Source organism: Oncorhynchus masou, chromosome 26 (genome assembly GCF_036934945.1).
Source record: "Oncorhynchus masou masou isolate Uvic2021 chromosome 26, UVic_Omas_1.1, whole genome shotgun sequence".
Classification (NCBI taxonomy): Eukaryota; Metazoa; Chordata; class Actinopteri; order Salmoniformes; family Salmonidae; genus Oncorhynchus; species Oncorhynchus masou.
In genome coordinates, this window is record NC_088237.1 from 22,580,207 (window position 1) to 22,597,357 (window position 17,151).

Here is a 17,151-nt window from a genome sequence, read left to right on the forward strand (position 1 = left end):
GAAGTTTTCGATAATCATGGATTTATCGGTGGTGACCGTGTTACCTAGCCTCAGTGCAGTGTGCAGCTGGGAGGAGGTGCTCTTGTTCTCCATGGACTTCACAGTGTCCCAGAACTTTGGAGTTGGAGCTACAGGATGCAAACTTCTGCCTGAAGAAGCTGGCCTTAGCTTTCCTGACTGACTGCGATTAGGAAGGCCTGCTCACAGAAGTGTTTTAGGGAGCGTTTGACAGTGATGAGGGGTGGTCGTTTGACTGCGGCTCCGTAGCAGATACAGGCAATGAGGCAGTGATCGCTGAGATCCTGGTTGAAGACAGCGGAGGTGTACCTGGAAGGCCAGTTGGTCAGGATGACGTCTATGAGGGTGCCCTTGTTTACAGAGTTAGGGTTGTACCTTGTGGGTTCCTTGATGATTTGTGTGAGATTGAGGGCATCTAGCTTAGATTGTAGGACTGCCGGGGTGTTAAGCATATCCCAGTTTAGGTCACCTAAAAGAACAAACTCTGAAGCTAGATGGGGGGCGATCAATTCACAAATGATGTCCAGGGAACAGCTGGGAGCTGAGGGGGGTCGGTAGCAGGCAGCAACAGTGAGAGACTTATTTCTGGAGAGAGTAATTTTCAAAATTAGTAGTTCGAACTGTTTGGGTATGGACCTGGAAAGTATGACATTACTTTGCAGGCTATCTCTGCAGTAGACTGCAACTCCTCCCCCTTTGGCAGTTCTATCTTGACGGAAGATGTTATAGTTGGGTATGGAAATCTCTGAATTTTTGGTGGCCTTCCTGAGCCAGGACTCAGACACGGCAAGGACATCAGGGTTAGCAGAGTGTGCTAAAGCAGTGAGTAAAACAAACTTAGGGAGGAGGCTTCTGATGTTGACATGCATGAAACCAAGGCTTTTTCGATCACAGAAGTCAACAAATGAGGGTGCCTGGGGACATGCAGGGCCTGGGTTTACCTCCACATCACCCGCGGAACAGAGAAGGAGTAGTATGAGGGTGCGGCTAAAGGCTATCAGAACTAGTCGCCTAGAGCATTGGGGACAGAGAATAAGAGGAGCAGGTTTCTGGGCATGGTAGAATATATTCAGGGCATAATACGCAGACAGGGGTATGGTGGGGTGCAGGTACAGCGGAGGTAAGCCCAGGCACTGGGTGATGATGAGAGAGGTTGTATCTCTGGACATGCTAGTTGTAATGGGTGAGGTCACCAGCATGTGTGGGAGATGGGACAAAGGAGGTATCAGGGGTATGAAGAGTGGAACTAGGCGCTCCATAGTGAACTAAAACAATGATAACTAACCTGAACAACAGTATACAAGGCATATTGACATTTGAGAGAGACATACAGCGAGGCATACAGTAATCACAGGTGTTGAATTGGGAAAGCTAGCTAAAACAGTAGGTGAGACAACAACAGCTAATCAGCTAGCACAACAACAGCAGGTAAAATGGTGTTGACTAGGCAACGGGGCCGACAGATAAAACATAAACAAGCAGAATGAGGTACCGTGATTAATGGACAGTCCAGCGTGCATCAGCTATGTAGCCAAGTGATCAGTGTCCAGGGGGCAGGGAAGCTGGATTAGTGAGTGTTATCCAGGTTTTAAAAAACTAACAATGACTAAATAGCTAGTTAGATAGTTAGCTTCTGGAGGTTCTTGAGTGTGTTCTAAAAATTTAAAATAATAGCGATTCCGTATCACATTGGGTGAGGCAGGTTACCGGAAGGTATAAACAAATTCAAAATCGAAAAGAGATAAGAGAGTAAATATGGGTCCAGTGAGTGTTTGGGACGAGGCGATTCAGACGGTTAGCAGGCCTGTGCTAACAAGCTAACAGTTAGTAGGCCGGGGCTAAACAAGGTAGCAGTTAGCGGACCGGGGCTAAACAAGCTGGCAGTTAGCAGGCCGAAATAGCAAGCAGGAGATTGCAAGGGCTAGAGAGTTAGCCTTTGGGGGACGTCGCGATGGGGTGAGTCTGTTTATTCCCCTTCATGCGGTGACATCGATAGACCGGCCGTGGGTCCGGGTAATAGTAGCCCAGGAGTATGCTACGGTGGTAGGTATTGTAGCCCAGGTGTATGCTATGGAGGTAGCACAGGTGCTCTGGCGGGGCTAGCTTCAGGCTAAGTGGGTGGAAGCGCTAGCCAGCAGTAATCGTCCGGGGTTGCGGTGTAGCTAAATAACTAGTTGTGAAGATCCAGCTGAAAGATGTTCCGTTTGCGGCGGGAATCCGGGGATAAAAAATAAATAGGTCCGTTATGCTCTGGTTAGAGTCGCGTTGTTCGAACTGGCGAGAGCTTTCCGAGCTAAAGGTTAGCTGATGACCGGTTAGCTGAAGACCGCTAGCATAGCTGGTAGTTAGCTGGCTAGCTTCAGTTGAGGGGTTCCGGTTCCGAAGTAAATATAAATACTAAATACTTTAGGAAAAAAAATAGCTACATTGGGTGAGGCGGGTTGAAGGAGAGTATTTGGAAGCTGAGGTTTAGCAAAATGTTTTAAAAGATATGCGAAAAAAAAATATATGTAAAAACGAAAAAAGACAAAATATACACGGGACAAGGGACACGACACGTCTTACTGCTACGCCATCTTAGTCATCTATATGTTCTATGTGGAACCCAAAATATATATAGGAGAGTGTGGAAAAGGGTTCTATGTGGAACCCAAAAGGGTTCTACCTGGAACAAACATGGTTATACCTGGACCCAAAAGGAGTTCTTCAAAGGGTTCTCCTATAGAACCTTTTCCACAGAGGGTGGAAAAGGGTTCTATGTATGTATGTATATATACATACATACATACATACATACATACATACATACATACATACATAGAACCCTTTTCCACCCTCTGTGGAAAAGGTTCTATGTGGAACCCAAAATATATATAGGAGAACCCTTTGAAGAACTCCTTTTGGGTCCAGGTATAACCATGTTTGTTCCAGGTAGAACCCTTTTGGGTTCCACATAGAACCCTTTTCCACAGAGTGTGGAAAAGGGTTCTATGTGAAAGAGTATCACATCGAGAGAAATTCGTCATTGACAGAAACAACTTTAATTGTTGCATCTTGTGTTATTTTCCTAAATTAGCCATGGATGGAGGTAGGAATTTGGACTTGTGGTTTTACTTAATTCTCCATACTGGCCAATGATTATAATGGCGATTCTGATCCAACCATATATGTATACATTGAGCCCCTGGACTGAGAGGATGGAAGTTCAATATGAAACTATATGTAGAAGGCTAATGTTAACAAGCTAACATTGCCCATGAAAGGAAGTTAGTCTAGCGAGCAAGCATTTTAGCCAGGTATCCTAGGACAACAAAAAATAAAAGCATGTACTGTATAACAGAGTCATAGACAGGATGGCATTGGTGTTTCTCTACAAGTAGGGTGAGTCAACATGTTTTTTCTACTTGCATGCTTGCACACAAAAAATCTGAACCATGGACAACCACATCGTATTTATCTTATGTTGATTGGATTAAAAAGTTTTTAGTATCTTTTAGTTGTCACTGTATTAGACTAAGCAGAGGTGATTTGATGATGTTGAAGTTGAAATGGTGCTGGAATAGTGGAGGGAGCTCCTGTTTTCTTTGTGACTTGCGGTAACTCTCCATGGTTCTAAATCAATAGTTGTTAAGTAGTCTGAAAATTTGGAAACAACTTGCTTGACCATGCAACTGTTTTTTACATGCAATATGCTTTGTGGACTTCCCCAGACAGAGGTTGCAAGATCGTATCCCCGAGCTGATAAGGTAAAAATCTGTTCCACTGTTCCTAGGCCATCATTGAAAATAAGAATGTGTTCTTAACTGACTTTCCTAGTTAAATAAAAGGTTTTAAAAAATGTTTTACCCACACACCACTACTGACTGCGGAGTAACTACAATGTTTTGATCCATCCTCAGTTTTTTCTGGTCACACTCATTAAACTCTGTAGCTGTATTAAAGAAACCATTGTCCTCGTGGTGAAATCCCTGAGCGGTTTCCTTCCTCTCCAGCAACTGAGTTAGAAAGGACACCTGTATCTTTGTCGTGACTGGGTGTATTTATGCACCATCCAAAGTGTAATTAATAACTTCACCATTATATGTAGGCCAGTGACACAAAATCTAAATTGAATAAATGTTAAATTCAGGCTGTAACACAACAAAATGTGGAAAAAGTCAAAGGGTGTGAATACTTTCTGAAGGCACTGTATATCTTTCATTTAGAAGTCCAAAAATGGCTGTAGCAACTAAGGATTCTAGATTTACAAGCTCTCCATTGCAGAGAGTTTATCAGCCTAATTGTGCTGAAATTTTTTGCCTGTATTTTATACTAATTGTTGGTATGGTGACGATGCCTTCATGCTTCAGAAACCAAGCCAAGGGAACTCTGTCCTTTGAAACAGCTAATAGAAATGTCAAAGTGGGCAGCTAGTCTTTCAAGTGTGAAAAACTGGAAATGTCAAGATTTTACCTCAACATATCCCTTGGATAAAGTGATATTTCATTTTGAAGCAAAGATGGTTTGAAATTGAAACGTGTAAAATGCCTGACTCATTCCACCATAGCGAGAAGAAGGCCTAAACAGACAATTGATGTTAGGGTGCTGTACTGGAAATAAAATGGATAGTATTGCTGATTGGCAGTCGACATCATCAGACATTTGTCAAATATCTCCATCCCCAACCATTGCATTCTTCACAAGACATGCCCTATTCAACAGGTGAGATTTGCACAGGTAAGCCCCTCAGCACGAGGACCACAGACTTGTCCCATTCTCTGCAGAGGAGTTCCTAGGATGGTCTTGCCTGGAATTATATCACAAAGATTTCCCAAAATGTCTCAAACTGGGTGTTTTCAACACTTGTTACAACACGTGACTGACATTTCTTACTCACAATACCTGAAACTTGAGCCTAGACTTACCTTTCCAGCAGTGAATTTTGTTTTTACTTATATAAACAGGGAGCTTCAGCTTAGTCAGTCACCAAACAGACAGTTTTGGTCTCTCTGGTGCCCTTTAAGACCGATGGAGGAAGGGAGAAAGTAATTCTGCTCCTTTGGACCGACTCAGCCAGTCTGATCAGTATTTCCAAATGCCTCACTGTCATCAGAGTTTAAAGAGGTTCAGTTTATAATGAAGGCAGGCAAGAATTCATAGTGAGAGGAGGGAAAAAAAGGAAACAATATGCACTTTGCCATACAGAGAGATGTCAGTTTTGTTAGAATCAGAGGATATTATTATTACTAGTAGATTGGTAGCCTTACACTCAGTTCAGAGAAGTTCATTTAAATTCACAGAGTGAGGTTAATGAGGCAATAATTTACTGCGCCGTTGTGGTGACTCACTGGGCACAGCGAGAATCTATTTCTTGATCTCATTCAGTGCTGGAAATGACTGAGCAAATGCTGCTCCTAGAAAAATGCTAGCACTTGGCTGTTAATCTATAGTTGGACAAGATTAACGTTCAAATCAATTCCATTATATAGGCTTTAAGAGTTCCAAAAATAAATGACCTTTCCTAGTAGGCCTTTTCTTGAAAGATCACAGGACGCGTGAATGAGCTCACTAAAATGTTGCGTAGTTGGACTGACAAGGTGGTACTGGCTAGTCTTGCTTGGCCAGATTTACTAGATGACTTTACCTGAATAATGGAAGATTTGCCTCAAATTATAACCAAAGCACATGCTTATAACCTTGTGTTTTGGAAGGGTTCAGTACATGCTTAGAACCTTGTTTTGGAAGGGTTCAGTACATGCTTAGAACCTTGTTTTGGAAGGGTTCAGTACATGCTTAGAACCTTGTTTTGGAAGGGTTCAGTACAAAAGAAGAGACACATGGTAGAGTCCCACATGACCAAGTGTGGCTGTCAAGATCTAACTTAGTCTGCTCTGAAGGGGGGTTGCAGGATTAGTGCCTCGTGGAGTAATTGAAGGGAAAGACTGCAGCTTCGAATGAATCTCAAATTTCAGGAGGCCAGGGGTAGTTCAACAGGACACGATATGAAGAATCTTCGAATTAAAACACAATGTGCCTTCAACTGATGCTGCTACTTCTACAACAGTCTGGTGGTCTATTGTAGTCGGCAGACATTATCAAACCCATATCTTCCACTACTGATGACAATACCAGCGTAAAAACAAAATAGATGTTTGAATCTGCATGTTTGGTTCATAACAGTTTTTTTTTATAAATGCACAGCCGCCTTTTCCAGTTCTAAGGCCAAACTTAATGAATAGTGAACTAAGACACATGGCTAAATCTGCTCACTCTGTTGGTCACATGCTTAAACTCCCATCACTCAGGATGGCGCACCTAATCATCTTCCACGGCATCACTCCTAGTGAGAAAATGTGGAGACTCAAAAGGTTGAACGTAAGCAGCTTGGGGAGAGCAATACGCTGATAACATAAGCTCCTCTTACAGGGTTAACAACAGGGATGGAGAAAGCCAAGTAGTAGTAAACAAGCCACAGCGTGCAATCTGTCATGTGTTTTCACAAGTTCATCTGGGTTCTCAATAGTCCTTTCAGTAACTGGTATAACAAGGCGCTCAATAGTTAATGGAATGTACAAAACATTAGGAACACCTGCTCTTTCCATTACATAGACTGACCAGGTGAATACAGGTGAAAGCTATGATCCCGTATTGATGTCACCTGTTAAATCTACTTCAATCTCTGTCGATGAAGGAGAAGAAAGGTTAAAGAAGGATTTTTAAGCCTTGAGACAATTGAGACATGGATTGTGTATGTGTGCCATTCAGAGGGTGAATGGGCAAGGCACACTGGTTTGAGTGTGTCAAGAACTGCAACGCTGCTGGGTTTTTCACATGCAACAGTTTCCTGTGTGTATCAAGAATGGTCCACCACCCAAAGGACTTCCAGCCAACTTGACACAACTGTGGGAAGCATTGGAGTCAACATGGGCCACCATCTCAACACTTTTGAAGGATATTGGAAAACCTCCCTGGTCTTTGTGATTGAATCTGTGTTTGAAATTCTCTGCATGACTGAGGGACCTTACATATACTTGTGAATCTAGGCTAACAATTTGAATCAGCTGTGTAGTGCTAGGTCAAAAAACAAAACATTCACCCAGAGGGCTCCAGGACCGAGTTAGGGAAACACTGTCCTAGGCCGCTATTGTGAGCTTATTGTATGAGGAGGATTTCAAGTAGGCTAGCAATTTGTGCTAATGTATAACAGCATCTAGATCAGAGATTCCATACATGGGTGAGAGGCAGGGGTACACAACTCCTGTCCGGCTAGAGGACCACAGTATATGCCGGGTTTTCCACCTTGGCCTTTCATAGACCTGGTGTGTAGACCCTCAAGACACACTAGTTGAAATAATAACTAGCTTAGCTAATAATTCATTGCTATATGGAGTGTGTACACTTTACCTTTAAAAAAAATAGTTTCATCCAAAAACAATGAGCCCTAAACATGTGCAACCTTCCAAAACCACCCCAGCTATGCTCAACAGAGTAGAGTTTTAGCCCATGTGCAATTTTCACTTTAAAATGTATGCCAAACAAAAACCAATGATTGCAAAGTACAATTCTATGCACAAGGACTACTTTTAACAATTTCCACGGAACATTTTACAAAAACACATTTACTTGAAGAACAGTGCAGATGCCATGTTTGGTAACAGAATGACGGCACAGACAGCACAGATAGACAGCACAGACAGACAGCACAAACAGTCATTCTGTTACCAAACTTTGCATCTGCACTGTACTTCAAGTAAATGTGTTTTTGTCACATTTTCCATGTATGTGGTTAAAAAGTAGTCCTCATTCCTTTGGTTTATTTCAAGGATGAACTTTAATTCCAACTATGGGTCCTGGTAGGCCACCTGTAATTACAGCCCAGTGCATATACTCTAGCAATGAAATAAGATCCACGACTCTGGAGAAACATGCTCAGTCTCCCCACAGGGGTAAGAGGAGGCCTACAGTGCAGGGGAGTAAATACTGGTCTCTCTTGATATCTGAAGCTGCCTGAAAACAACCGTTTCTGCCCCACCCACTGTACAACCCTAGTAATCCCTCAAAGATGTTTGACCCTCTGATAATTCAAATTTGTTTTAGCTAAAAGACAGTATAAAAAGTACTTCATCCCCAAAGCTGGTCTGCTCTTTTAGGTTTAGCAAAGGACGTTTTCTAGTGTTGTTTCATTCCAGCGGTACTGTATGCCTCCGTTCACCTCTTCCCAGTATTTTAATGGCAAACTGGAATATTTAATCACTGCTGATAACATTCAGCAAATCCACCAGTATAACACGAACAATGCCTCATTTCAGGTGATGCCACTCATCAGGTGTCACCATTAACAGGGATTCCATAAAACCTGTGTTTGTGTTGTTCACCGGCTGTGCTACAAGCAGTTTCACAGTCCTTTACCTCACAGATTAGCACCAATCCTAAAAGAGCTTTGGACCATTACACAATGTAAATTCACGACTAACACAGCCCCATACAAAGACAGTGTATTGATGTGAGGAGAAAAGTGCATGGAAGTTTGTCAGTGACAGTACAAACACGTGTTGGTACTTACAGTAGTCTGCTAGAGTTCAGTGGATTGTCTGTGTTTGATTGCACATTGTCATATCATGTAAATCATCCAGTAGCTGGTTGTTCACTTGAAGGGCAAAATAACCAAACCAAAATATATTGTAGTATTTTATGACACTTTTTGATGTATTTATTTGATTAACTTTTACTAATTTTTCTCCTCAATTTTGTGATATCCAATTGATAGTAACAGTCTTGTCTCACCGCTGCAACTCCCATACGGACTCAGGAGAGCCAAAGGTCGAGAGCCGTACGTCACAACCCAACCAAGCCTCACTGCTTCTTGACACAATGCCCACATAACCCGGAAGCCAGCCGCACCAATGTGCCGGAGGAAACACCGTGCATCTGGCGACAGTGTCAGCGTGCACTGCACCTGGCCCGCCACAGGAGTCTCTAGTGTGCGATGGGACAAGGACATCTCTGCCGGGCAAACCCTCCTCTAATCTGAACGACCCTGGGCCAATTGTGCACAAGACAGAGCCTGGACTCGAACCCAGAATCTCTTGTGGCACAGCTAGCAGTGTCTTACATCACTGCACCACTCAGGAGGCCCTCTGGACTGTTTTAAATTGTAAGAGCAAACAGCAACAATTTGAAAAGATGTAAGTGTTTGCTTTTTCTGAAACTTCTGCTGTCCCTTTTACAACTTTTAGTTCTATTTTCAGTGGCTCTTTATTTTACAATAGGCCTACTATTTCCACTGCTTTAATAGGAAATTACGTATATATGTATATATGTAGTAACAATGTGTACTTTTTGGTAAATAACTGGTAACAACATGGCATGGTATCTAATGGTGCCTAGTGGTACCTGTTCAAATGAATTCCAAAGAAACAAACAATTAATTGGTTATTGCATTGTGTGATTACCATGGTACCCTGTAACTTTTCAGTAAATACCTGGTAACTTATGTACCATGTAATAAAGTGCTACTCTAAATGTCCTTGGCAAGAAGCTCAATAGGGACAGACTCCAACTTGTTAGACAAACAGTCAGCAGAAAACATAACTGCCACATCAAACAAATAAATGAGACGGAAGGTTCAATTCAAACAAGCACTTATGCTTGTTTTTTTTCACCACTGTCACATAAAATAGGTGCCTTCAGAAGTATTCATACCAATTGACTTATTCCACACTTTGATGTGATACAGCCTGAATTCAAAATGGATTAGATAGATTTTTCACCCTCACCTTCTTCTACACTATTATGTTTGCAAATTCATTGAAAATGAAATACAGGAATATCTCATTTACATAAGTATTCACACCCCTGAGTCAATTGGCCCAGCGTCGTCTGAGGTAGGCCGTCATTGTAAATAAGAATTGAAACAATCAATAGATCTATAAAATAGGTTCAGAATATTAGGGGTCAAATACAGAAAGGCATCTACAGTGCCTCCAGAAAGTATTCACACCCCTTGACTTATTCCACACTTTGTTGTGTTACAAACTGAGTTCAAAATTGATTAAATTGTTGTTTTTTCACCCATCTACACACAATACCCCATAATGACAAAGTGAAAACATGTTTTTAGACATTTTTGCAAATGTATTGAAAATGAAATAAAACATTTATGTCAGTACTCACAGCAGAGTCAATACTTTGTAGAATCACCTTTGGCAGCAATTACAATTTAGTCTTTCTCTAAGCAATTTAGTCTTTCTCTAAGAGCTTTGCAAACCTCAATTGTACAATATTCTTCAAGTTCTGTCAAGGTGGTTGTTGATCATTGCTAGACAGCAATTTTCAAGTCTTCCCATAGACTTTCAAGACAATTTATGTCAAATCTGTAACTAGGTTATGCAGGAACATTCAATGTCATCTTAGTAAACAACCAGTGTATATTTGGCGTTGTGTTTTAGGTTATTGTCCTGCTGATACGTGAATTTGTCCCACAGTGTCTGGTGGAAAGCAGACTTAGGCAAAATCCTAGAGGAAAACCTGGTTGAACTTAGCTCTATTCCGTTATTTATTTTTATATCCTAAAAAACTCCCTATTCCTTGCCGATGACAAGCATACCCATAACATGATGCAGCCAACACCATGCTTGAAAATATGAAGAGTGGTACTCCCTGATATGTTTTGGGCAAATCCAACACAACACTTTCTATTCAGGACTTAAAGTTAAGTTATTTTCCACATTTTTTTGCAGTTTTACTTTAGTACTTTATTGCAAACAGGATGCATGTTTTTGAATATTTGTATTTTGTATATGCTTCCTTTTTTCCACTCTGTCATTTAGGTTAATATTATGGAGTAATGTTGAACCATCCTCAGTTTTCTATCACAGGCCTCATGGTTTCCTTCCTCTCCAGCAGCTGAGTTAGGAAGAACACCTGCATCTTTGTAGCGACTGGGTGTATTGATACACCATCCAAAAAGTTTAAATAAAAACTTCACCATGCTCAAAGGGATATTTAATGTTTGCTTTTTTATTATTACCCCTCTACCATTACGTGCTCTTTTTGAGGCATTGGGAAAACCTCCCTGTTCTTTGTGGTTGAATCTGTGTTTGAAATTCACTGCTCAACTGTGGATCCTTACAAATAATTGTATGTGTGGGGTACAGAGGTGAGGTAATCATTCAAAAATCATGATGACCACTATTATCACACACAGTGAGTCCACGCAACACATTTTTACTGATGACTCAAGACATTTCAGCTTTGCATTTTTTTATTTCTAAAAAAATAATTCCCCTGACATTATGGGGTATTGCGCATAGGCCAGTGACACACAATCTCAAATGAATCCATTTTAAATTCAGGCTGTCACAACAAAATGTGGACATGTCAAGGGGGTGTGTGAATACTTTGAAGGCACTGTAGATTATTTTCAACATAGATGCTTCCAGTTATGGCACAGTACAGTCATTGAAAAAGCCTATTGCATGAACATGATGACAGGTTTGATTGAATGCAGCCCCTTGTCACACACACACACAACTTTCACACGGGATGGAGCATTACACAATATTTCTAGTTGTTGGATACATTTATTAAGAAATTGCTCACCAATGTTTAATATATTTTTGTAGTCATTTTCAGGTCCTGTTGACAAGTTGAAGCGAGTTACAGTAGTGACAACACACGCACACACTTTTTCTTATTAATCCAAATTCTATTGACATTCAAATTGGCAAGGTATTCTCTCTGCAACCAGTCCAGATAGTCCAGAGATTTGTTTAGGTCACATAGCTTACTCAAGGGGGCCCTACATCCATAGGCTATTAAATTAGGGGAAATGTCCCTCATCACATCTGGCAGTATTTATTTTTATATGATCATTCTTTTTTTGGAACCCAAACTTAATATTTGAGGCCAAACAAAATGTATCTGGGTGTATTTCTCTTGGTAGAAATAACATAGATTAAATAATTTAGTGAGAATGAAAATGCATTGGCTGTACCACAGGTCATTTTACATTTCCAGCTATAAGCACCATCATACTTGAGTTATGGTGGGCTCTTTTTTTGCTCTTAACGCTGTACTGCGAAGTAGCCATCGCAGGAGCTGGAATCAGGAGCGGTCTTCGCAGTACCGTGTTAAGTATTGGCTACGGCTATAGCAAAATCCATTTACCTCTTTCCAGCCGCAGTCCTCCGGCTAAAAGTGTATGAGAAGCTCCCCTCTTTCTCTGGTCCCACTCTGAATGCTCTCAGACATTCAATCCGGTTATATATAATTGTTCTCGGCGGCTTATTTTATTGCATAATCCAAAGGTTTATATATTGTGCAAATAGGCTACCTAATTAAAGTTTGCGCTCTGCATATCCACGCGTGTTTACTGTGCAATCCGTTATAGGACATCTGATTCCAGCTCTTTTTTTGTGTAATGTTGGCAACTGTAAGGGGACCGCGGAGTATGTATCCCTTCCGGGTAAATTCCTTCAGCCTTCACAATAAAGGTCCCTCGTATAATTAAAAAAATGCACTATAAAGGGAAAGGGGAATACCTTGTCAGTTGTTCAACTGAAATGTGTCTTCTACATTTAGCCCAACCCCTCTGAATCAGAGAGGTGGGTGGGGCTGCCTTAATTGACATCCACGTCTACAGTGGGTGACCACCTTGCTCAGGGGCAGAACGACAGATTCTCAGCTCAGGGATTCGATCCAGCAACCTTTCGTTACTGGCCCTACGCTCTAATACAATATTAAGCTATATTTAGTCAACTATAAGTGAGGTTTGTAAGTTTTGTTTTAATCAAGCACATTATGCCTACATGTGTTATGCACATGTTGAACTTTTATTTTATTATTTTTTTTTATTTAACCAGGTAGGCTATTTATTTATTTATTGTACCTTTATTTTACTAGGCAAGTCAGTTAAGAACAAATTCTTATTTTCAATGACGGGCTAGGAACAGTGGGTTAACTGCCTGTTCAGGGGCAGAACGACAGATTTGTACCTTGTCAGCTCGGGGATTCAAACTTGCAACCTTTCGGTTACTAGTCCAACGCTCTAACCACTAGGCTACCCTGCCGTCCCAGGTGGAGAACAAGTTCTCATTTACAACTGCAACCTGGTCAAGATAAAGCAAAGCAGTGCGACACAAACAACAACACAGAGTTACACATGGCATAAACAAACATACAGTCAATAACACAATAGAAAATGTCTATATACAGTGTTTGCAAATGAGGTAAGATAAGGGAAATAATGACAATTTAGCAGTTAAACACTGGAGTGATAGATGTGCAGAAGATGAATGTGCAAATAGAGATATTGGGGTGCAAAGTAGAGAAAAAAATAACAGTATGGGAATGAGGTAGTTGGATAGGCTATTTACAGCTGGGCTATGTACAGGTGCAGTGATCTGTGAGCTGCTGTGACAGCTGGTGCTTAAAGCTAGTGAGGGAGGTAAGAGTCTCCAGCTTCAGTGATTTTTGCAATTAGTTCCAGTCATTGGCAGAAGAGAACTGGAAGGAAAGGCGGCCAAAGTAGGAATTGGCTTTGGGGGTGAGCCCGTGCTACAGGTGGGTGCTGCTATGGTGACCAGTGAGCTGAGATAAGGCGGTGCTTTACCTAGCAAAGCCCTATAGATGACCTGGAGCCAGTGGATTTGGCAACGAATATGAAGCAAGAGCCAGCCAACGAGAGCATACAGGTCGCAGTGGTGGGTAGTATATGGGGCTTTGGTGACAAAACGGATGGCACTGTGATAGACTGCATCCAATTTGCTGACTAGAGTGTTGGAGGCTATTTTGTCAATGGCATCGTCGAAGCCAAGGATCGGCAGGATAGTCAGTTTTACGAGGGTATGTTTGACAGCAAGAGTGAAGGATGCTTTGTTGCGAAATAGGAAGCTGATTCTAGATTTAATTTTGGATTGGAGATGCTTAATGTGAGTCTGGAAGGAGAGTTTACAGTCTAACCGGACACGTAGATATTTGTAATTGTCCACATATTCTAAGTCAGAACCGTCAGGCGGGCGGGTGCGGCAGCGATCGGTTGAAGAGCATGCGTTTAGTTTTACTTGCAATTAAGAGCAGTTGGAGGCCATGGAAAGAGAGTTGTATGGCATTGAAGCTCGTCTGGAGGTTAGATAACACAGTGTCCAAAGAAGGGCCAGAAGTATACCGAATGGTGTCGTCTGCATAGAGGTGGATCAGTGATTCACCAGCAGCAAGAGCGACATCATTGATGTATACAGAGAAAAGAGTCAGCCTGAGAATTGAACCCCGTGGCACCCCCATAGAGACTGCCAGAGGTCCGGACAACAGGCCCTCCGATTTGACACTCTGAATTCCTTAGGAAGGCAGGGTAGGATAGATATAGGTCTATACGGGTTTGGGCCTGGAGTGTCTCCCCCTTTGAAGAAGGGGATGACTGCGGCAGCTTTCCAATCTTTGGGGATCTCAGACGATACGAAAAAGTGGTTGAACAGGCTAGTAATAGGGGTTGCAACAATTTCAGTGGATAATTTTAGAGAGAGAGGGTCCAGATTGTCTAGCCCGTCTGATTTGTAGGGGTCCACATTTTGCAGCTCTTTCAGAACATCAGCTATCTGGATTTGGTTGAAGGAGAAATGGGGAGGCTTGGGCAAGGTGCTGTGGGGGGTGCAGGGCTGTTGACCAGGGTAGGGGTAGCCAGGTGGAAAGCATGGCCAGTCATAGAAAAATGCTTCTTGAAATTCTCAATTATCGTGGCTTTATCGGTGGTGACCGTTTCCTAGCCACAGTGCAGTGGGCAGCTGGGAGGAGGTGCTCTTATTCTCCATGGACTTTAGTGTCCCAAAACCTTTGGGAGTTTGTGCTACAGGATGCAAATTTCTGTTTGAAAAAGCTAGCCTTCGCTTTCCTAACTGCCTGTGTATGTACAGTGGGGCAAAACGTATTTAGTCAGCCACCAATTGTGCAAGTTCGCCCACTTAAAAAGATGAGAGGCCTGTAAATTTCATCATAGGTACACTTCAACTATGACAGACAAAATGAAGGAAAAAAAATCCAGAAAATCACATTGTAGGATTTTTGATGAATTTAGACCAAATACTTATTCTCCACCATAATTTGCAAATAAATTCATTAAAAATCCTACAATGTGATTTTCTGGATTTTTTTTCTCATTTTGTCTGTCAGAGTTGAAGTGTACCTATGATGAAAATTACAGGCCTCTCATCTTTTTAAGTGGGAGAACTTGCACAATTGGTGGCTGACTAAATACTTTTTTGCCCCACTGTATATTGGTTCCTAGCTTCCCTGAAAAGTTGCATATCGCGGGGCCTATTCGATGCTAATACAATACGCCATAGAATATTTTTGTGCTGGTCAAGGGCAGTCAGCTCTGGAGTGAACCAAGGGCTATATCTCTTCCTGGTTCTACATTTTTTTAATGGGGCATGCTTATTTAAGATGGTGAGGAAAGCACTTTTAAAGAATAATCAGGAGGCATTCTCTACTGATGGAATTAGGTCAATATCCTTCCAGGATACACGGGCCAGGTTGATTAGAAAGGCCTGCTTGCTGAAGTGTTTTAGGAAGCGTTTGACAGTGATGAGGGGTGGTCGTTTGACCACAGACCCATTACGGATGCAGGCAATGAGGCAGTGATTGCTGAGATCCTGGTTGAAGACAGCAAAGGTGTATTTGGAGGGCAGGTTGGTTATGATGATGTCTATGAGGGTGCCTGAGTTTACGGATTTGGGGTTGTACCTGATAGGTTCAATGATAATTTGTGTGAGATTGAGGGCATCAAGCCTAGATTGTTGGATGGCCAGGGTGTTAAGCATGTCCCAGTTTAGTTCACCTAACAGCACAAGCTCTGAAGATAGATGGGGGGGCAATAAATTCACATATGGTGTCCAGGGCAATGGCGAGAGACTTGTTTCTGGAAAGGTGGATTTTTAAAAGTAGAAGCTCAAATTGTTTGGGCACAGACCTGGATAGTAAGACAGAACTCTGCAGGCTAACTCCGCCCCTTTGGCAGATCTATCTTGTCGGAAAATGTTATAGTTAGGGATGAACATTTCAGGGTTTTTGGTGGTCTTCCTAAGCCAGGATTCAGACATAGCTAGTACATCTGGGTTGGCAGAATGTGCTAAAGCAGTGAATAAAACAAACTTAGGGAGGAGGATTCTAATGTTAGCATGCATGTAACAAAGGCTTTTACGGTTACAGAAGTCAACAAATGAGAGCACCTGGGGAATGGGAGTGGAGCTAGGCACTGCAGGGCCTGGATTAACCTCTACATCACCAGAGGAACAGAGGTCACCGCATGTGTGGGAGGTGGAACAAAAGGGTTAGCTAAGGCATATTGAGCAGGGCTCTACAGTGAAATAAGACCATCATTAACCAAAACAGCAATGGACAAGGCATATTGACATTAGGGAGAGGCATGAGTAGCCGAGTGATCATAGGGTCCAGTGAGTAGCTGGGCGAGCTGGAGGTACTGCGATTCAGACAGCTAGCGGGCCGGGGCTAGCTGAAGGGCCTTAGAGAGACGTCGCGACGAAAGAAGTCTGTTGTAGCCCCCTCATATGGTTACGTTGGCAGACCAGTCGTGATGGATCAGCAGGGCTCCGTGTAGTAAAAGGGTCCAGGCCAATTGGCAAAATAGGTATAGTGGCCAAAGAAATTGGCTGATGGACCTCTTCAGCTAACCGTCCAATATGCTCTATACAGCAAGCGGGCCGCGGCTGGCAGGCTAGCAGATGGACATTCAGGGGACGTCGCAATGGAGAAGCCTGTTGAAAAAAAAACTTGGGCAGATTACGTCGGTAGTCCAGTCGTGATGAATCGGCTGGGCTCTGTATTGGTACTAAAAGGGGTCCAGGCCAATTGGCAAAATAGGTAATGTAGCCCAAGGAGTGGCTGATGGACCTCTTCAGCTTGCTGGGAGATGGGCCTAGCATGGGCTAGCTCCAGGCTAATTTATGCTTTCTTTCGGGACAGAGACGTTAGCCAGTAGTAGCAACTCGGATTGCAGCTAGCTAGCTGCAATGATCCAGGTGAAAATGTTCAGAGCTTGCGGTAGGAATCTGGAGATATGGAGAAGAAGTCCGATGGGTTGAATTTCGCTGTGCAGACTGGCACAAAGTTGTCCGGGCTAAAGGTTAGCGGATGACCGCT

At 42.4% G+C, this 17,151-nt stretch overlaps 1 protein-coding gene across 1 annotated transcript in view; it reads right to left on the reverse strand.

Moving 5' to 3' along the window:
• Positions 1–12,397, reverse strand: part of LOC135515045 (ras association domain-containing protein 8-like) — a 36,943-nt gene extending 24,546 nt beyond the window's left edge. The window contains 1 exon segment of the mRNA XM_064938854.1: positions 12,166–12,397. The gene's annotated coding sequence lies outside the window, so the exon portion shown is untranslated.
• Positions 12,398–17,151: the final 4,754 nt, after the last annotated feature.